Raw genomic sequence first — 21,818 nt, forward strand, 5'->3', positions numbered from 1 at the left:
CTTTTGCTGGCATACTTAATTTCTAGTTGTGTCGGTTGCTGAACAGATTATCCTCCTAGACTCCATTTTTTTCCCTCAGTGTTGCACATACAATGCCTGGCACACGTACACACTTCACTTTTTTTCTGGTGGTTTAAATGTTTAAACTGTTGGGGAACTGAAATAAATCTAACTCAAGTGTAGATATATATGCTCTACTTGTCTTATATCCTGCGACTTACTCGTTTGTTGGTTAAGGCTTGGGAATCCACAACGCTGTTAAAAACACCTGACTCAAAAAAAAAAAAACAAAAAAAAAAACACCTGACTCTGCCTGGAAAGCAACACTTTCAGGAGCATGTCTCCCTCTGATGGTCATTCTTTAGAACTACAAAAAACTAACCTAGTAGTTAAGGTCAAAAACAAGTAGAAATTCCTCTTCCTTTGTAGGTATGGTATTTTTTGGTTTTGTTATTTTTTTTTAAGATTTTATTTATTCATGAGAGACAGACAGACAGAGAGAGAGAGAGAGAGAGAGAGGCAGAGAGGAGAAGCAGGCTCCATGCAGGGAGCCCAACGTGGGTCTCAATCCCAGGTTTCTAGGATCAGGCCCTGGGCTGAAGGCGGCACTAAACCACTGAGCCACCAGGGCTGCCCTGTTGTTTAGAGAGGGAGAGGAAGAAAGAGGAAGAGGGAGAGAGAGAATCTTAAGTAGGCTCCATGGCCAGCATGGAGCCCCACATGGGGCTCCATCTCACAACCCTGAGATCATGACCTGAGCCAAAATCAAGAGTCACTTAACCAACTGAGCCACCCAGGCATTCTAGTATGGTATATTTTAAAATCATTTCCCCATTTCAACACATCTCTTTTCTGCAGGGACAGTTGGTTATAATGGGATGATTGCTAGGTCACTCTGAGTCCCTTCTGATAAGTATTCAATTCTGCCTTTGAAAGCCCTTTCTGCATTTTCTTTTTTTTTTATTTTTTTATTTTTTTATTTTTTTATTTATGATAGGCACACAGTGAGAGAGAGAGAGGCAGAGACACAGGCAGAGGGAGAAGCAGGCTCCATGCACCGGGAGCCCGATGTGGGATTCGATCCCGGATCTCCAGGATCGCGCCCTGGGCCAAAGGCAGGCGCCAAACCGCTGCGCCACCCAGGGATCCCCGCTTTTCTGCATTTTCTAAGATGGTATAGTAATGTCTAATCAGCCTAGCCCAAGACAGACAGAGACAGAGAGAGAGAGGCAGAGACACAGGCGGAGCTAGAAGCAGGCTCCATTCCATGCAGGGAGCCTGATGTGGGACTTGACCCAGGGCCTCCAGGACCACACCCAGGGCCGAAGGCAGCACTAAACTGCTGAGCCACCCAGGCTGTCCCGGAGCAGCTTTTAAAAGTATGGATGCTGGGGCCATACTTCAAAACAATTCTTATTTGGTTTTGACCGGGACCTGGGTGTTGGTATTTTTAGGCCCCTGTGGTGACTATAATGTGTGGCCAGGACTGACAACCACTAAGCTATATTCTTGAGCACCTACTACGTGCCATTCATTGTGGTAGTGCTAAGGATTCAATGGTGGGACACAACTGGGCCATGCTGACCACCTCCTCCCCTTCCTCCCCCTCCCCCTCCCCCTCCTCCTTCTTAAGTAGGCTCCAAGCCCAATGTGGTCCTTGAATTCATGACCTTGAGATCAAGAATCGCATGCTCTGCTGATTTAACCAGCCAGGCACCCCCATGTTGACCTTCTGACATCACCATTCCCAGGCTATACATACTATCCTCTGTTCTAGAACACTCCCCTTGTTCATTGCATAATTAACTCTTTCTCATCTTTTGTGTCTCAAATGCATTATCACTTCTTCAAAGGCATTGTGCTGCCTTTCCACGTAAATTAGGTCCCATATTATTTGCCTGTATATAGCATCTCTTCTCTCTTCCTTCATAACACTTGGTCCAGTTGTAAACAGGTACTCTTCCCCAATGGAAGTCTCACAATCAGAACTCAGGACCAAATAGATTCTGGCATTGAGGAAGAACAGGCAGATTTACATGAAGGGAATAGAATTTGAGCTTCAGGACCCTGTAGGGGTCTGAATAACATCCTCAAAGATGTCCATGACCTAATCCCCAGAAACCATGTTACCTTGCAATGAGAAAAAAAAGACTTTGTAGATGTGATTAAGTTAAAGACCTTCAGGTGGAGAAATTTTGGATTATCAGGGTGTGCCCAGTGTAAGCCAAGAGTCCTAATAATGAGGCAGGAAGGTCAAAGTTAGAGAAGACACAAGAGTAGAAGCAGAGGTCAGAAGGAGAAATGACGCTACATGGCTGGTTTTGAGGATGGAGGAAGGGGCCACGAGCCGAGCCACAGAATATGGGCAGCCTCTAGAAGTTGGAGAGGGTAAGGAAATGGATCCTCTCTAGAGCCTCTAGAAGGAATGCAGCCCTGCCTACACTTTGATTTTGGCCCAGTGAAACTGATTTTGGACTTCTGACCTCCTGAACTGTAAGATGATGAATTAGTCATTAAGTTTGTGATAATCTGTTACAGTGACAATAGAGAACTAATGCAGCCTCACCCTCCCTTGTACAGGTTCCTTCCAAGACCTGGAAGGAACTCTGGAGATATGTTCACACAGTCAAAAGTTTCTGTAAAGTTTGCAAAATTAATATAGTTTAATTACAATGAAGACTGCTGTCTATTTCTACTCGGACTTCCCAAGGCTCTCCTCTCTCTTGAGTAGCACTGGAGTGAATATAGATATTTTGGGGCTTTTGCTAAGCAGAAATGCAGTTGGGATACTCTGTTTTGCATTTAATGGGATTGTCCATGTGGTTCACGGTCACATGCAGCATTATTGTCAAAGTGGAGGAAAGGCTTCTCTTAACACTCCTAAGTGACCAGAGTGATGTGCTGTAGTCCCCACATGTGGTGCCGTGGAGGATTCACAGGACATGAATAGTGTGCATTTCACTCCCTTAATCTCACCTGAGAAAAAAAGCTGTCTGCACAGTCCCTGCATTTTTTCAGATCAAACAAAAGCATAATTCATAGAGGGGAAGAAATATATTTGAATAGAAGTAATAAATACGCTCTCAGATTGTTCAGTAAGCCAATTAATGAAGAGAAGTGCATCCTATGAACATACTGGGAAAAGGTTTAAATTCTTTATAGATTTGACAAAATTTATGGGCATCAATGAAGATATTATAAACTCAACCCAAACCACAAGGAAGACATCCATGACAAATTGGTTAATAAATGTCATCCATTCAAATAGTAATTAATACTTATGATTAGTGACTGCACATGAAAATGTGAAATGCCCCGAAGTCATAATTTTTTTATTTTTGTTTTAAGATTTTATTGATTCATGAGAGACACGGAGAGAGAGGAGAGAGAGGAGAGAGAGAGAGAGAGAGAGGCAGAGACATAGGCAGAGAGAGAAGCAGGCTCCATGCAGGGAGCCCGATGTGGGACTCCATCCCAGGACTCCAAGACCACGCCCTGGGCCCAAGGCAGGCGCTAAACCGCTGAGTCATCCAGGGATCCCCCATAACTTTTTTTAAAGTGGGCTCCATGCCCAATGTGGGGCTTTAACACATGACCCTGAGGTCAAGAGTCAAATGCTCTATTGACTGAGCCACCCAGGCACCCCCTGAAATCATAATTCTTATATGAAAGAAATTTGAAAGAGATTCTCTCAAATTTGACCATGATCCTAAACATTTACATGACTTTACCAAGAACACACTGTTAGACTGAATAATAGCTCTTGAGTGGATGGACATGAGACATCCCAGAAGGTGGCCTGGTTGGGCAAGTGGTGCTAGAATTCAGAGAAGGGATGATCACTTTGCAGAGGAAGTCTGTAGGAACAGAGCTGGGAAACTTAAATGTTGTATATGTATAAATGAACTTCCACCACCCTACTGTCCACCACATTTTCAGTGAGATTTGGCTGTATACATCTTGCATTTAGTCCAGGAATCCTAAAAAGTAGGATGTAAATATTCAGTTTTTGACAAAAAAAAAGCGTCATATTTTAGAATTATGGCAGTCAGCTGCTATTATAAATATATCCATTTGAGTTATTAGCCTTACCTAGAGGTCGGTGACTATGGACGCTTACAGCTTTTAATAAAAGTATCCTTGCTTTGAAGCCTTCATTTAGCTGAGGGGTTGGGATGTTAAATATTTAGAAAAAGGACGTGAATAGTGCAAAATGCTCCTGAACTCAGGCTGGAAAAGCTTCCTAGGCGGTCATTGTCTTCTGCCCACGCGCAGGCTCCGTCCTTTCCCTAATTCAGAGCAGGCGCCTTCGGAGCGTCCAGTTCTGGGGAAGCCGAGTCGCCGCGCGGGCCTCCCGCCTCCAGGGGGCGCACCGTGCGGCGCGGCGTGAGGCCGCTCTAGCCCCGGGGCAGCGCCGCCTGCTCTATGGCCCGCCCCTCTCCTCTCAACCTGCAGCCGCCGCCGCCGCCGTCGCTCCGCGTGGTCGCAGGTACGTGGGCCGGGGCCCGTCGGCGGCCCCAGGACCGAGCCAGTGGCACCTCCCCTGCCGGCCTGGAGCCCGCGGAGAGCCCCGGGCCGGGGCCTGGCCGAGGGGCCCGGGTGCCCTCGCCCCTACGCGGCGGCCCTGAGGGAGCCCGAGCGGGCGTCGCGGGTCCGGCGGGCAGCCCCGGGGCTGTGCCGCTCGTGAGGGCCGGGGCGAGGCGGGCCGGGGCGCTCGTGTCGTCGCGGGGAGAGGCTGCGGTCGTCCGCGGAGGGGCGGCCGGGCTTTGCGGGCCGCGGCGGCGGGCCCGGGGCGTGCCGGGGCGCGCTCGCGTGACGCGGGAGGTCTGAGGCTCCCGGTGGTCGCGGCAGGACGCGGCGGGCGTGAGGAGCCCGCGGCCCGGCGTCAGCGCTGTCGCCGCGTGATCGCAGCGTCCCGGGGGGTGCGCGGCTCCGCGGGCCGAGGACGGCATCTGCCTCTTCGCGTGCAGCGCTAGGAAGCGGGTGTTTACCCTCCAGGTTTTCCGGTACCTGCTCTGCCTTGAGGAAAAGGGACGCTCATTCTTTAAACTTGGCTCCTGAACGTCGGTACAAAGTAGCCCGCCGGCAGTGGTGGTTCCCACTCTTCAGAACGTGACGGTGGAGGGAGGAGCCCCTGGCGTAAACAGCCGTAAGATCAGTGGTGCGGGAATGGCGGCAATCCCCATCTTCGGTGCCTGCTAAGTGTCGGGCGTGGTGCTTGCTCAGTGTTCGAAATACCTAGTACCTCTGATCAGTCCTCGCAGCGGTCCTGTGAGGTACCATTTCCATTTTACAGATGAGGAAACTGAGCCCGGAGAGTCTGAGCAAACTTGTCGAGGGTCAGGAGCAGCAGAGGGGGAGCTGGGTTTTGAGCCTCCTCTGCCGTACTGCAGTGCTCTTGCTTCTGTTCCCCGTCCAAACATGTTCCAGAGGGTTTTGCTTGCTTGTTTGTTTAATTTGATTCGTAGCCTGAGCTGACTTCTCTCGGCCTTAATTTTCGTGGCTATCTGCAAAAGCCCTATCCCAACTCCTTTTTGGTTTTTAAGGAGTTTAATGAGAAAAATGTTTGCTCTTTGAAGATTATAGTGGATAATAAGTTAAGCTCGGTCGAAGGCCTTCACCCCTATCAATGCACTTTGATGTGAAATAGACGTGGGTTCATTTGGCTGTTTACATGCTTCATTACTTTTCTTCATTACTTGTGTTTTGATACCGTTTTTAGTGAGTTCACTTTGCCTTTGCAATGTTAGGACAGTAGTGCTGAAGGAAAATGAAAATTTTTTGATGACCGTAAGTTAATACCTCCCTGGATATAGGAAGGATTTTGGAGAGCCTGAAGAGGGGTGGCGAGATTTTTGGAATGTTGCTTAGAGCATATTGAGTCACTAGGAAGGATAAAGAATTTCCACAGTTCCATGAACATCAGAAGTGAAGTCCTATTTCCCTTAAGGAGAGATTGGATACTGTAGTCTCTCAAATCTCTTAGCCTTATCAGGATTTAAAAGTTTGCATATTCAGTATTCTTGTAGCAAATGTATATTGAATGCCTTCCATCGCTGGACATTGTTCTACACACTGGGGATGGAAGCCTGGAAAAAACAAAAAACAAAAAACGTGTCTTTGTCTTCATGGAGCTTACTTTCCACTGGAGGAAGTGAGAGTGGGTACAATAAACAAAATAATTTGAGAAAATTAAAGTAAAATATATCCAGTCAGAAGGTAACTGTTGCTAAGAAGAAAAATAAAGCAGCCGAGGGGGATAGGAAGAAGCAGATACAGTTTTAAAATAAGAAGCAGATACAATTTAAAAATGAGGAAGATTCTTGAACAAAACAAATACAATAACCATGGGGCTGTCTAGGGGAGGAGTATACCAGAGATTGCCAACCTTACTGGAGGACCAGCAAGAAGGCCGGTGCATTTGAATGGAGTAAGGGGGGGCAGGATGGGGTCTGAGAGCTAACTGGTCCTATAAAGATCTTGGCTTTTTCTCTGAATAAGGAGGGGAGTGGGTGGAAGGTTTTGAGCAGAGGAGTTGGAGGATCTGACTTAATGTTTTTAAAGAGTCGTCGCTCTGTCTGCTGTGTTCAGAATTGACGGGGGCAGGGGGTGGTGGGCAAGGATGGGAGAGGAGAGACTGGTTGGAAGTTGGTTCAGGAATCTAAACGAAAGGTGATCGGCGCTTAGACCAGGTGGTAGTTGCCAGGATTTACTATTGATGGATTGGAGGTGCAGTGTAGGGGTAAAAGAATGAAATCTAACTCTAAGGCCTTTGGCCTGCTGTTGGAAGGTTGCTGTTTACCGAGATGGGGAAAATTTAAGGGCAGAAGAGATAAGGGGAGGTGGATAGAGTGGGAATTAAGAGTTTTAGATGTGTCAGGTTTGAGATGCCTGTTCACATGGGATTATATGAGGCTGGAGTTTATGGAAAGATTGGGACTCGAAATAGAAATTTGGGAGTTATTAACAGGTGGTAGTATTTAAAACCATGAGATTGAAAAACAAGGCAAAACAAAACGAGATTGTATGAGATCTGTTCTAAAGAAATGAAGATTGAGCTCTGGGCTTTCCATATTCAGTGGTTGGGGAGATTAAGAACCTCAAAGAAAGCCTTTGAAGGTAGGAATGTGGAGTGCCAGAAGCCAAGTGAAGAGAGTGTTCCAGGAAGGAGAAAGTGATCATCTGTGTCTCCTCTTGCTCAGTGGACAAGTTATGTAAGATGAGGACTGTGAAACAGCCGTTGGATTTAGCAATGCAAGGGTCCTTGGTGACCACGCAAGAGCATTTTCAGAATAGTGGGGGAGAGACCCTGGGCTAAAACCTGGTTTATAGAGAGAATGGGAGAGGAATTGGAGTCTATAAGTAATAGACAACTCTTTAGAAGAAATTAGCTATAAGTTTCTCATATATAAATTATTAGAAAGCACTGTAGTCATTTCCATGGTAAATAATTTTACTTCCAGCTTCACCTACTTAGCAGCTAGACTTGGATTATTTTATTAATGACTGGTAGAATTAAATAACTATACTACTACTGATAATAACGTATTATTAACCTTCAAAATCAATACACCTAGAAGCTTATCCTTCGTATATAACACATTTCAGGACTCATGGAAATGCTTAGGTGGAGTGTGTTCTTTTGCCACTTTGTCCTTACCTTATGTTAAAAAATTAACTTACAAGTGTTATAAGCTGTGCATTTAAAAATAAAAATACATGCATCCAGAAATTGGATTTATTTTGAAGTGTGCTATCTCAATAGTAGTAAGAACTGACTGTGCTGATATACATCCATTCTCTTATAAAAATTAATTCCTAAGTAACAAAATAAAACTACACTTCTGTTTACTTGAAAAGTGTGAAGACTAATACTTCATTGCAACTAAATAATAATATAAGGCAGCATGGTTTAAAAAGGAAGTAAATGTAGAAAAACAGTGCATTTTTTATTTGAAGTCATGAGTTCAGGTTCTTATGTTTGCCCTGAGTTAGTTAATGCCCAAAATACAGAGTAATCAGTAAGATATACAACATATAGCAGATTTACAGGATCTTAGCTGTGGATATAAACTCTTTCTTTGATCTTGTGTACTATTTCCATAGTAGGTACAACATTTGTTGCATTGTAAAGATTTGAAGTGATTAAAATATTTCAAAGGTTAGGGTTATATCTACTGATTTTTTTCAATCCTTTAATCTTATCTGGAAGATTTCAGGTCCTTCAATCCCTTTTTTTCAGTTGAGGGAAGTATTTTCTTAATTTTATACCTATTGTTTTGTGTTTTCATTTTTTTTCTGTGAGAATTTTTCATGGGTTGGCTCTGGTTTCTAGTTGTATTAATTGTGTCACATTCTTTTTTCTTCTCTTTTGCATCACTTTGTAAGTAGGCCTTTCTGTCTGGATTTGATTTTCTGTGATATATATTCTGTTTCTTACTGCTCACCATTTGGATTTTAAATTTATGCTTTTATTTACCTAACAGTTTTGTTTTATCCCAGTCTCCTAATACTATTTTTCCCCAACCTACATTCTTAATTTTTTTGCATATTCCTAAGAACACATTTTTTTTTCCTTGGATTTTTTTTTTCTCAATTTCTTATTATAAATAACTTTCAGTGGTATGCTTTTCTTCATGTAGATCTAACGAACCTCTTCTGGTTCAGAATTTTTCATTTACTCCATGTTGACTTTCTTTTGTTATTCGTCCTTTAAAAATGGAAGAACTTTTGAGATTGTCACTATACTGTGAAATGTCATGCCAAGTTTGTTTAGTACCATTCTACTAAAGACTTTTGCTAGATTTATTATAAGGAAAATAATTATGGAATTGGATTGTGTGTAGGCATTTTATAAAGAACTCTGTTGTGGTGTTTGTAAAAGATTTACCTATTTAAAATAATTTTCACTGTTATTAAAACTCAAGTTTATAGTTAGAGCTTTGTAATAAAGTCCTTTTTCTCAAACCAGTAAGTAGACTTAAGAATGATCAACTTAACTTAAAATATAAAAATAAAATCAGTGAAAAAGGAACAGCTAATTTCCAGATTAAAAAGATGCTTGTTCCTTTTTCTTCCAGCTTTATTAAGGTATTAGTGACAAATAAAATTGTACTTATTTAGGTTACATGACATGATTTTTTTAAAGGGGTACAATGTGTTGATTTAGTAGTATTCTACACTGTAAATGATTACCGCAATCAGGTTATTATAACACATCCATTACCTCACATAGTTACCATTGTGTGTGTGTGTGTGTGTGTGGAAATACTTAAGATCTACTCAGCAAATTTCAGGTGTACAATAAAGTATACTAAGTATAATCACCATACTGTACGTTAGAACTTCAGAACTTAGCCATCTTCTGATTGAAAATTTGTACATTTTGACCAACATCTTTTCCTCCACCCTTCAGTCCCAGGTAACTACTATTAATATTTTCTGGTTCTATGAGTTAGGCTTTTTAAAAATTCCGCATATAAATAAGAGCATACAGTATTTATCTTTCTGTGTCTGGCTTATTTCACTTAGCATAATGCCCTCCATGTTTAATCATGGTATTGTAAACAGCTCTCTTTCATGCAACCATAAACACATATATACCAAAGGAATTCTGACATTTGTGTGTATTTGATAAGCTATCCAGTAAGTAGTACTTTTTTCCCCCAAGAAGTTTGTGCCTCTTAATCTCCTTCACCTATTTTACCCTCCTCCCGACAGGCAATTTGCAGTTTGTTTTCTGTATTTATGAGTCTGTTTCTGTTTGTTTTAGATTCCACATAAAAGTGAAATCATATGGTATTTGTCTTTATTTATTTCACTTTGCATATAATACCTTCTAGGTCCATCCATGTTGTCACAAATGACAAGATCTCATTCTTCTTAATAGCTGAGTGATATTCCGTTGTGTGTATATGTGTGTGTGTGTGTGTGTGTGTGTGTGTGTGTGTGTGTATACACACACACACACACTCCATATCCTCTTTATCCATTCATCTATGGATAAATACTTGAGTTGCTTCCATAACTTGGCTATTGTAAATAATGCTGTCATAAGCATAGGGGCATATATTCTCTTTTCAAATTAGTGTTTTTATTTTCTTTGAGTCAGTACCAGTAGTGAGTGGAATTACTGGTTCGTATGGTTTTCCTACTTCTAATATTTTGAGGAACCTCCATACTATTCTCCATAGTGGCTGCACCAGTTTACAGTCCTACCAACAGTGCAGGAGTGTTCTCTTTATATCCTTGACTACCCTTGTTATTTTTTCTTTTTTGTGACTAGCCATTCTGACTGGTGTGAGGTAATATCTCATTGTTTTGATTTACATTTCCCTGATGATTAATGATATTGAACAGCTTTTTCAGTATTTTTCTTTGGCCATCTGTATGTCTTTGGAAAAATGACAGCTTTGGAAAAAAATCAGCTTCTTTGCCCATTTTTAAGTTGGATTATTTGTCTTTTTTGTTGTTGAGTTCTGTAAGTTTACATATATTCTGTATATTAACCCCTTATCAGATATATCATTTACAGATATCCTCTCCCATTCAGTAGGTTGCCTTTTGTTTTGTTGATGGTTTCTTGTGCAAAAGCTTTATATTTTGGTGTAATCCCAGTAGTTTGGTTTTGTTTTTGTTTTCCTTGCCTGAGGAGACATATCCATAAATATGTTGCTAGGTACTAATAAGTAGTACTTTTCACAAATTTCTGAATATAATCAATGAAAAGATATGTGACAGTGTTACGTAGGGATGGTAGTAAGTCAGAAATAACTGCAAGAAAACATAGTTTACTTAGCTGTCTTTTCCACAGTAGGTCTTTATGAGACTAGATACTTTGATTAAAACTAATCAAATAACATATGTATTTTCTCTTACTAATTATGTCTTTTTTTCCTTTAACCCAGGTTTGTTTGTTTGTTTATTTATTTATTTATTTATTTACTTATTTATTTATTGAGTAGGCTCCACACCTAGTGTGGAGCCCAGTGTGGGGCTAAAATTCACAACCCTGAGATTAAGACCTGAGCTGAAGTCGAGTCAGACACTTCCCACTGAGCCACACAGGTGCCCCAACCTAAGTTTAATTTTAAAATAAAATGTCCTGAGTGTGACATTGTTGGAAGAGTTTAGGCATTTGTAACTTTGGTGGCATTTTTAGTTCTAAAGTCAGTCACTTTTTCCCCAATTACCAAATGGCACTGCTTCTTTCATTTAAATCTTTCTCTACCCTTTCCCGATCTTTTGGCTGTGTTTTGCCTATTACTTTGTCTTAAAAAAAAAAAAAAAAACAAACAAACCTCGCATTGCCTGTGTTTTGCCTGCTGTTACGTTGATTTTGTCTTAAAAAACAAAAACTCGTAATGTCTATAAAAAGGCTTTTCCCACAGTGAGCTTATTTTTATCTTAGTTGTTTATTCAGAGTATCTTTTCTGCTTGTTCTCTGGGTTATCTCCTTGGTCAATTCCTAGAATTTTCCCAGCTTTCAGTCAGCATCCAATTCCTTATCCCGTTTAGATGTGGGATTTCTAGGCTTCATTCATCTCCTTCTTGAAGCAAGTAATATATCCTTACACTCCACCCTTCCTTTGACCTGAGTCTTTTGCTGAAACATGTAATACAAAAAATATCTTTTCCTTTTTAGAAAACAGTGACAGGCGCATATAGCAGTAGGTTAGATATCAGTAGTAATGACCACTTTAGGTTCTGTGTTATTTAAGCATCTGGCTCTAAGTAACAAACTTAAATTAAACTGTCAGTAAAGAAACATTACTTATGCCTGTATTTTTAAAGTCCAGAGTTAATATGTGCCTCAAACGAGGTTTAATCAAGGCTTGATTCTATTTTTCTGTTTATTTTGTATGCTTCCTGTAGTATGTGTGTGTGCATGCATGCATATGTGTGTGTACATGTGCACACGTATATGAAATATATGTCAAGATGACCAAAGCAATTTTAGGTGCTGTTTACATACCATATTTTCAGGATAAAAGGAGAATATATCACTCTAGCATTCCAAGCAGAGTCTTATTGGATTGGTCACATATCTACCTCTAAATAAACCACTACAGCCAGGGGAATGTAATTATTACATGGCTTAATATAATCAGTGCTGACCCCTTCAGAGCATATCAGCAGTGAAGAAGTAGGCTGTTGGGTCCTGTGGGGCAGAAAAACATAGGACTAGATACTAGGTAGGCAGCCGATGTGTCCACTACAGTGGCAGTAGGCTTCTGAGGATAGAAAAAATTATATAGTTGGTTTTAGATCAAAATAGTACATTAAGTTCATGTTTCAGTACATGGCAATAATTGATCAAACATAAAAAGAGGGAACCAGGAAGATGTAGTCAGAACAATAAATAAACATCTCTATAGAGTGTGGTGAGTGGAGCTGCAGCTAGCTGTTCTGAAAGTGGGTAGTGGTGGGCAAATATTTGGCTTCTGCTGGGTGGTGAGGATTAAAAGTGCTCCACAGACAGGAGTGGAGTAAGGTTATGGCTTAAAGTCAAGGCTTTGGGTAAAGATTCCCTAAGCATGAAAGGAGTCTAAATAAAACTGTTCTTGACTGCTGCTGGAATCAGAGGGCTTAAAGAAGCTGGACCTAGCAAGGCAGAAGGACATGGCAGTCTTACAGCTAGGAACTGAACCAGACTTTGGCTCAGTGATTAAATCTGTAATAGCCAACTATTACTGAGAGACAGAAGTTCATCTTACCTTGTATAAGACCTGGCTCTGAACTACATTCCCAGGTGGCAGGGTGGATGAAGGCAGCTATCTGAAGGAGTCAGCATGGGGGAGAAGGAATGGAGAACAAAACAAACAAATAAACCTTTCTCTCAAAATAAGCTTGCTGCACAAATTCCAAAAGGAATAAAGATGCTAAGTGCTAAGACCTCATCCAGTAACATTAGCACTGGCACACAAATTCAGTCCTGAAGTAAACAATTTTAGGGCACAATCCAGCAAAGACTTTTAATTAAGTGTCTATATGCTCAAAGAGAAAAAGGACTCACATTTATTAAAAATGAATAGTAAATTATGAAACAAAAAGGAACAACAGGTGAATGTGAAGAATTAATTAGAACTCTTAGGAATGAAAACTTAGAGTATGAGTTGTTTTTTGTTTTTTTGTTTTTGTTTTTGTTTTTTTTTTAAGTGTAGTAAACTTTTAGGCTCAAACCAGCCTGAGCATAAGTGAACTAGAAGATGGTGCTAAAACTGCACCTAGAATGTAGCACAGAAAAACCTTTTTTGTTGGTTTGTTTTTTAAGAAAAGGATAAATTGATCATTGAGTTTCCAACATATATCTAAAAGGAAGGTATGGTTGAAAAGCACTATTTGAAGAGAATTTGCCAGAATTCAAGAAAGGCATGAGTCCTTGGAATTCAGAATGTATTTGTAATCTAAGCTGGATAAATAAATCCTCCTAAATAGAGAATCCCAGTAAAACTGTAGTACATTAAGGATAAAGTGAAAAATTTTAAACCAGACAAGGAAAAATACATTCCTACACAAGAACAACAACCAAACTGAGGCAGTAATGATGCCTAGAATCATCAGCGAGAGCTTCAAGGTAGTGAGGGAAAGTAACTGACCGCTTTAATAACCTCATGATCACCTGAATTGTTATTCAAGAATAAAGTCAAGTTAAGCCAAATTTGCGAAGACTGAAAGAGGCTACTTCTCATAGATCCTCACTAAAAGAAGTGGAGAGTGAACTTCAGAAGAGTGAATCCAGAGGGAGGCAGTGGGATTTTTTGAAAAAGAATGATCTGATTGATAAAAAGTTGACAAATTTAACCTTTTTTTTGGGGGGGGGAGGTGGGGTTTGGGAGAGGTTTTTTAAAACATAAAGCTAAAACTTTGCAATCATGGAGTGGTCTATGGTGGTTAAAGTATATTCTGGTCATTGTGTTCAGAATAAAATTCTAGATATTTTTAGACTTCAAGAAACATTATTAACCTGTATGTCAAAATTTTTAAATAACTGGTTGAAGAAAAGAAATATATTCAGTGGTTTCTAAGAGAATATGGGGGGGGGGGAATAATAATGCAAGAGATGGTAGGAAAGAAGCAAATTTTTTTTAAAAGATGATAAACAGAAAGCATACAAAATAGGTGGAAATCAGTTCAAACAGGTTAGAAATCATAAAAATATATAAGTTGGTTAAATTCACCTATGGGGAAAAAAATCTTTAAAAAACAATCTAGTTTCCTGTTTACCAGACATACACCAAAAACAAAACTATACGTAAAGGTTGACATAAGAAAATATCCCCCCAAAGTTATAACTGTAGAAAGCTGATGTAATAATGTTAATATCATTAATATCAAATGTTGAAGAAACATTAATAGGAATAAAGAAGCACACTAAAAACAAAACAAAACAAAACAAAACAATCTTCCAGGAAGATAGAGCAGTGATGCATGTAATTAAACATAGTCTCAAAATGTAACCCCAGATTAGATGGGATTACAGAAAGAATTGATAAATCCATTGTCATGGGGAAAAATTGTAACACTACTTTCAGAAACCAGTATATCAGATAGAAAAAATTGGAAAAATATAGAATATTTCCATAACTACATTAACAAGATTGACAAATTGTATGTATATCAAGAGTAGAATCCTGTCTTCAACTAATACTTCATACATTCTTTTTAGATACACATGGCAGATTAACCAAAAGAAAAGTCTTTTTTTTTTTTTAATATTTATTTTTATTTATTTATGATAGTCACAGAGAGAGAGAGAGGCAGAGACACAGGCAGAGGGAGAAGCAGGCTCCATGCACCGGGAGCCCGACGTGGGATTCGATCCCGGGTCTCCAGGATCGCGCCCCGGGCCAAAGGCAGGCGCCAAACCGCTGCGCCACCCAGGGATCCCAAGTCTTATAAATTTTAATAAATTCTTACCCCAAAGACCATTTTCTTTTACCACAATGCAAATACATTAGAAATCAACAAAAAGGTTTTCAAATCCCATGCTTGAATATTTTTTTATTTTAAGATTTTTATTTATGTATTCATGAGAGACACACAGAGAGAGGCAGAGACATAGGTAGAGGGAGAAGCAAGCTCCCTGAGGGGAGCCTGATGCAGGACTCAATCCCAGGATCCCAAGATCACAACCTGAGCCAAAGGTACATCCTCAACCACTGAGTCACCCAGGTGCCCCCCATGTTTGAGTATTTAAAGTGCATTTCTATATAATTAATAGGTTTAAAGAGGACATCACAGAAATTATATAATATTTAAACAACAATATGAAAACCAATGGGGTCCAGTTGCCAGTTGACAATTAAATGTAAATGTATAGATTTTTTTTTAATTTAGAGATATAAGTACATTTGTTAAAAGATAGATTAAAGGTGAGTAAAGGAGAGGTGCCTGTGTGGCTCAGTTGGTTAAGTGGCTGTCTTTGGCTCACATCATGATCCCAGGGTCCTGGAAGAGGGAGAGAAAACCCTCAAGCAGACTCCTCAGTGAGTGTGAAGCCAGAGTGAAAAAACTTAAGTATTTATGTCTTGGGACATACCAAGGGAATTATATGAAGATCCAGGTAGCTAAAAACATAAGATCCTTAGTCACTAACCACTTTTTCTCATTGGTCACAATGACCTGGTAGGTCTCTGAGCAGTAAAATAGTTCCTTGGAAAACTGGTAAGAGGGATTTGCCAGCCCTATTTCCATTTCTAAAAAATTCCCTAGAACTCTGAGTACATAGGCTCAAATTGAGCCAACTCTTAGATCTGCCATTTTAACAGGAGAGGTTTGTAGGGGCCACGTTTCAGTTGGAAAGAAGATTGCCATACTTATTGTCCTTTAACTCAATTACTATTCATAGACAAAGCTATCAGGACTGCCAATTCAGCTCTGTCTTAGAATACTGGTGTTTCCCACTTTGTGCCCCACATCTTAGGTTCCTAAGTGGCAGCATTAGGAAAGCTCAAGTCAAAATATACAGCTTTTCCCTGTAATCCTTATTTTTATCCTCCTAAAATGGACTAAGAAATTTAGGGTAAAAAAATCCCTATTTTTCTTTCCTTGAACGTAGAGTCATTTCTAAGTATGTCGATCTCTATTTTCTTTTCTCTGGATATCAGAAGATGCCTCCCCAGTCCAAAGGGGGGGGGGGGGTGCAGGAAAGGAAACAAAGTCTCCCTTTAAAGTCTCAGACCATCCTTTACTCCCTTCCTACCAAAGGGCTTATCCTTAATTCTTACTTCCAGTAGGGAAAAAGAGGAAATGTCTCCAATGGTGGTCCTTCTGTAGCTATATATAACCATGCCATTTTTAGAGGCTGTTTTGTTAAATTCATTCCTTAGTCCTCTGTTTAGTTGTTTTTTTTTTTTCATGGTATATCCTTATTTAGGCCCCTAGAGGTTGGAATGTGTGAAGTAGGATGTGGGTCTAATAATGATGTGTCAGGAATTCTTGAATTTTAAGGGTCTACATAGGCCATCACTGTAAGCAATATGGAGCTCTAGACCACAGTGATTCACATAGCTTCACATGCAATCAGAACACATCCCAAGTCTACTAGATCCTCTGCAGGCTTGTCTAGCCTAGGGAGGGTCCTTGTCCACCCTATGTCACTAGAATGGATGTTCTGCATGAAGGATGCAGTACATGCTAACATTCATCTGGTGCACAAATTAAAGCATTAGATGGGGACAGATTACAATAGAATTGTGACAGACTTATGTTGAAGATTATGTACGGTGAATCATGAATGGAGCTAGAATCTTGGGGGTAAGGGGTAGTTTGCTTGTAAAATAGCATGTAAAGTTACAGCTTTTTTGGTTCTCACTATCCTTTTTTTTTTCTTTTTTAAATTTTATTTATTTATTCATGAGAGAGAGGCAGAGACACAGGCAGAGTGAGAAGCAGACTCCCTGTGGGGAGCCTAATGTGGGACTGGATCCTAGCACCCCAGGATCACGCCCTGACTGAAGGCAGATGCTCAACCACTGAGCTACCCAGGCACCCCTCTCAGTATCTTTATATGTAAGATAAGGAGATTGGGTTGGATGATCCTGAATGGCCCTCCTGGCTGTATAAACTTCATGGAAGTGTTCCAGTTTCTCCTAGAACAGAGTCTTGTGCCTTCAGACTATTTGAGGTGAATCTGGTTTACATTTTCTGAACTATTTAGAAAATGAGGAATAATTTACAAATATTGTAGTTCCCCTATTTTTAAATAACACCAAATAAATAAGTAGGGATGTCATTTTTTTTGAGGGGGGGAGAGGGAGATGGAGAAAGAGAATCTCCATTTCACAACCCTGAAATCATGACCTGAGCTGAAATCAAGAGTCAGATGCTTAACTGAGCACCCAGGTGCCCCCAGGAATGTCTTTTTTTTAGCACTTTAATTTTGTATAAATGAAGTCTGCTAAGGTGGGTTTAATGAGATTTGGATTTCCAGATAATCCTGGAATCATATTTATGCCATTAATTTGCTTGGTAAACTTTTTTTTAAACTGAGGTATAATTGGCATACAACATTATATTAGGTAAACTTTTTTTTTTTTAAGGAAAAGTGAGTTTCATCTCAACTCTGAATTTTCACTGATTATAAAAATTATTGAGAATTATAATAATAAGTAAGTGTAAGGTAAAATGAAGAGAAGAGGGAGTGCCTGGCTAGTCAGTAGATCATGGGACTGTTGTTACCAGGATAGTGAGTTCAAGCCCCACATTGAGTGTGGAAGTTACACACATACATACACACATACATAAACAAACTTTAAAAACAAAAACAAAACAAACATCAAAGGCGCTCCCTCCTTTTGCTCTATTCTTGTCCTTAGATGGTAAAGTTGCACTTGAAGCCCAGGTAGGCCACAAGGTGGCACCATTAGGTCATCAATAAAGTACTGCCGTTTTCAAAAAAAAATTTTTTTTTAAATCACTATTACAAAAATAATCCATGCTCATGAAAGACTTCAGATTGACCTTCCAATGCTTATTTATTATATAATTACAAACTATAAACTGAAGACTTCCTATGGGGGAAAGTCCCCTGCTAAGAATTTTAAACATGTTAAAATTACATTGTAAAGATTTTGGAAAATCCTGAAAAATATTAGAATAAAGTAAAATATCCATAATACCAGTAATCCATTTGTGAACAATTTTTATTTTAAGCCAATATTTTTCCAAAAGTTGAATTGAACTAAATTTCAATAATGCAAAAATATAAGTAGTACAAACATTGGAGGAAGTATATGTCAGAAATCCTTGGTTGGGGTTATTTGATTTTCTGATGGAGAAAGAAAAATTTAGACAAGTGTTTTCTCACTATCCCAAGGAGTAAGAAATACTTGAGAATAATGAGTCCAGGAATTTAGTCACTTTCAATAAAGTAGAAAATATTTCCAAATATTTTATTGTTGTTTTCTCACACTTAAAAAAAGACCACTTTGGGGATCCCTGGGTGGCGCAGTGGTTTGGCGCCTGCCTTTGGCCCAGGGCGCGATCCTGGAGACCCGGGATCGAATCCCACATCAGGCTCCCAGTGCATGGAGCCTGCTTCTCCCTCTGCCTATGTCTCTGCCTCTCTGTCTCTCTCTCTCTCTGTGACTATCATAAATAAATAAAAATTTAAAAAAAATTTTTAAAAAAAGACCACTTTGAGAATATTGCAAAGAGTTAATTCAGAATATATGGCTGAATGTTTCCTGTAACCATGTGACTGATGTTTCCTGTAAAGTAAGAAACATTTCCAGATATTTATTGTTTTTTTTCCTGCAGTTTGAAAATTTTACTCTGATTGAAATGATTATAAGGAGTTAATTTGGAGTGTGTGGGTAGACTAATGTTTCCCTTTATGTAATCTTTGATGAAAAGTTTCCTAAACTAGTTCATTATATGAAAAAGAATCTTAACAAACCAAAGTTAGTGCCATCCTTTTTTTTTTTTTTTTCCCTATAATATGAGGATAATGATAATGCTTAACCTTTAGGGGTTTATAAGAGGATTACATCAGTCATTCCAGGAAAACCACATAAATAGTGCCTGGAATATAATAACTTAATAAATGTTAAATATTATGTATCCCATGTTGCTAAGCAGTTGTTGCATAGTAATAGCAGATATATAAATAAATCCTTGTTTCTTTTTTCATTAAGCTTTGTTTCCTGAGGACATCTGCTAAGTAATACTTGATTAGCCTACTTTCAATATTATATGGACTTAAACATACTGAACTGGCCTTTAGTAGCATTTTGTAATTCATACATTTCAAATTAACCTCACCTTTATTGCTTTAATAAAGTTATAATTATGAAATAATTGATAACATATCATTGAAGAAATCACAAAATTAAGAATTTTAAACAAATCAGACTTGAAAATACCACAAAATTAGATATAAAGTAAAAATGTATCTGTAGTAGATCCAGATCTATCTAAAAATTACTTTTTGAACTTCTCTTAATTATTCTTGAGACTTGGAAGTAAAATTCAGAAGGTTCTACTTAAAAACTTCCTGCTTCACATGCTCTTCATGATGCTGGAATATCCTGAAAGGATAATATTCTCAATTTTTAAAATTTACTTGCGTACTTTCAAAACAGGGGCTACCCTTTTTCTTTCTTAGGAACTCAAAATAAATATCCACATATTTTGGCTTTATTTTGGGCAGATATCTCAAAGGTTAAGAACTGAGATCCTAGTTGTATGATCTATGAGAATTTATTTCCCAGGGCCTTCCAAAACAATCTTCCAAAAAATGGGTAAATAGGGATTCTTAAAGAGATTCTAATAAAAGTAAAAGAGATTCTAATAAAAGTAGTTTAAGATGAATGATACACCAGAATCTTTGAAGTTTTATTGTGAGCAAAGCAAGTGTTGTATTAGAATTGCTGTCAAAGTAAAATTATTTGTCCATAAAGAAATAAGACAAGGGGTACCTGGGTGGCTCAGTCGGTTGAGCTTTCATCTTGGTTTCCGCTCAAGTCCAGTCATAATCTCAGGATTCTGGGATCGAGCCCCATGTGGGGCTCCAGGTTCAGCAGGGAGTCTGCTGGAGATTCTCTCATCTCCCTCTGTCCCTCCCCCCATGCACACAAGGGCTCATGCACACCCTCTCTCAAATAAATAAGTAAATCTCTAAAAAAAAGGGGGGTGGGACTACTTCCACATTATAGTGGGATCCATCTGTGTCATATCTTTTAAATATATTGCCTGAAAATTAATTATGATAGATTTTGACCAAAAATGTGATTTTAAAACTCTCGTGGACTATGTTTTGTTTTGTTTTTTTTTTAAAGATTTATTTATTTTCTTGGGGGGGGATAATGGAAGGCAGGGGGCAGAGAGAGGAGGAGATAAGCAGACTCCCCGCTGAGTGGAGAGCCCCAGGCAGGGCTCAGTCCCAGGACCTTGAGATCATGACCTGAGCCAAAACCAAGAATCTGTTGCTTAACCAACAGAGCCACGCAGGTGCCCCTCTTAGATTATAATTGACTTAAAATGTTAATGAATTTAAATTCATGTAATAAGAAAAATGCAAAGCATTTTTAATGTGCTAAGGAATTTAACAAGAAAATTTTGAAAAATTATAGAATATTATAGAATACAACCATTAAAAATTATTTTGGAAGACTGATAACATGGATGTTCATGATACAGTAAGTAAAAAGTTTAACATTTGTATTAATAGTATGAATTAAAAATACATTCATACAGAGAAAAAAAGCTAGAGGACTATAGCACCAAAATAGTAATAAGTTATTTTTAGTTGGTAGGATAATGGGTAACTTTTATTTTCTTCTCTTTGTTCCTATTTATTAATAAATTTATAATAAGTTATAGAATTAGTTGTAAAAATATTATGTTAAAATCCTGTTAATAAGATGAATTTGAGTATATAATCCACAAAGAATTATTGGGTTCTCTCATGTCTAGATTTCAAAAAAAAAATGTGCCAGGCAGTATATAATCTGCAAGGATACACAGACATCTCAGACCCATCTCTTGGCATTTTGGAGACAAGGTCTGGCAGGAATTTTCACAAACAGTTATAAACAAGTGACCGAGCTTTGTATGAACCATTTCCTAGTGATCATCTTGATAACTGTATAGAGGTGGCATGGCATATTAGAAATATTGTGGACTAAATTTGAAGCCCGCTCTGCCATTTAAAGCAGTGTGGCCTTAGGTTCATTAACTTCTCTAAGCCTTGATAATTTTTAGGAGACTTTATTAGAGAAATACGACTATTGAAGATAAGCAGCCTGAAGAAATATTAATGTTTCGAAGGAATTAAATTGTTAACATTTTTACTTGTGCAGAGCTAGATTTCTTTTAGATACAGCTTTTTTCTTTGCCTAATATCTGTGGATCTGTGCAGCACTTGGATTTTAAGAACAGTAACTCTCAAGTGCTAGCAGTTAGTCCACATAACTGGACCAGCTGCTCCCAAAAGGCCTGATTACTATCATGATCAAGTACAAATTCCTTAATTTAGCATTCAAGATTTGACATCAAACTATCAAACCAATCTTTCAAGAATCTCTACTGCTCATTAACAGTTCTCCAGGGTGATCCTTCAGTAACCCTGCTTATAATGACTTCATTGGAAGTTCTTATTTTATGGTTCTTTGAGGTTATTTTTATATTTTAAAACAACTGTATCCTTTTAAAAGTTTAAGAATAACCACATGAGGTATAAGAATCCAGATTTGGGCTTCCATTTACTATATAGCTCTCTCAGTTTTAATACTTCTCTGTGACATTAGAAAATGTAGGCAGTCTGATCTGATAATGTGTCTCTCCAGGTATGCCATTTTTCCCTTGCATTTTGC

At 38.9% G+C, this 21,818-nt stretch overlaps 1 protein-coding gene across 2 annotated transcripts in view; it reads left to right on the forward strand.

Moving 5' to 3' along the window:
- Window positions 1-4,204: 4,204 nt before the first annotated feature.
- The window catches only part of ANKRD46 (ankyrin repeat domain 46), a 32,041-nt gene continuing 14,427 nt past the window's right edge, over window positions 4,205-21,818 (forward strand). The window contains exon 1 of one of the 2 annotated variants that reach the window (XM_041768890.1): window positions 4,205-4,489. The gene's annotated coding sequence lies outside the window, so the exon portion shown is untranslated. Of the gene's footprint in view, window positions 4,490-5,024; window positions 5,150-21,818 lie in introns of those variants that run through there. The other variant, XM_041768891.1, reaches the window with a different exon arrangement.

This window comes from Vulpes lagopus, chromosome 9 (assembly GCF_018345385.1).
Source record: "Vulpes lagopus strain Blue_001 chromosome 9, ASM1834538v1, whole genome shotgun sequence".
Classification (NCBI taxonomy): domain Eukaryota; kingdom Metazoa; phylum Chordata; class Mammalia; order Carnivora; family Canidae; genus Vulpes; species Vulpes lagopus.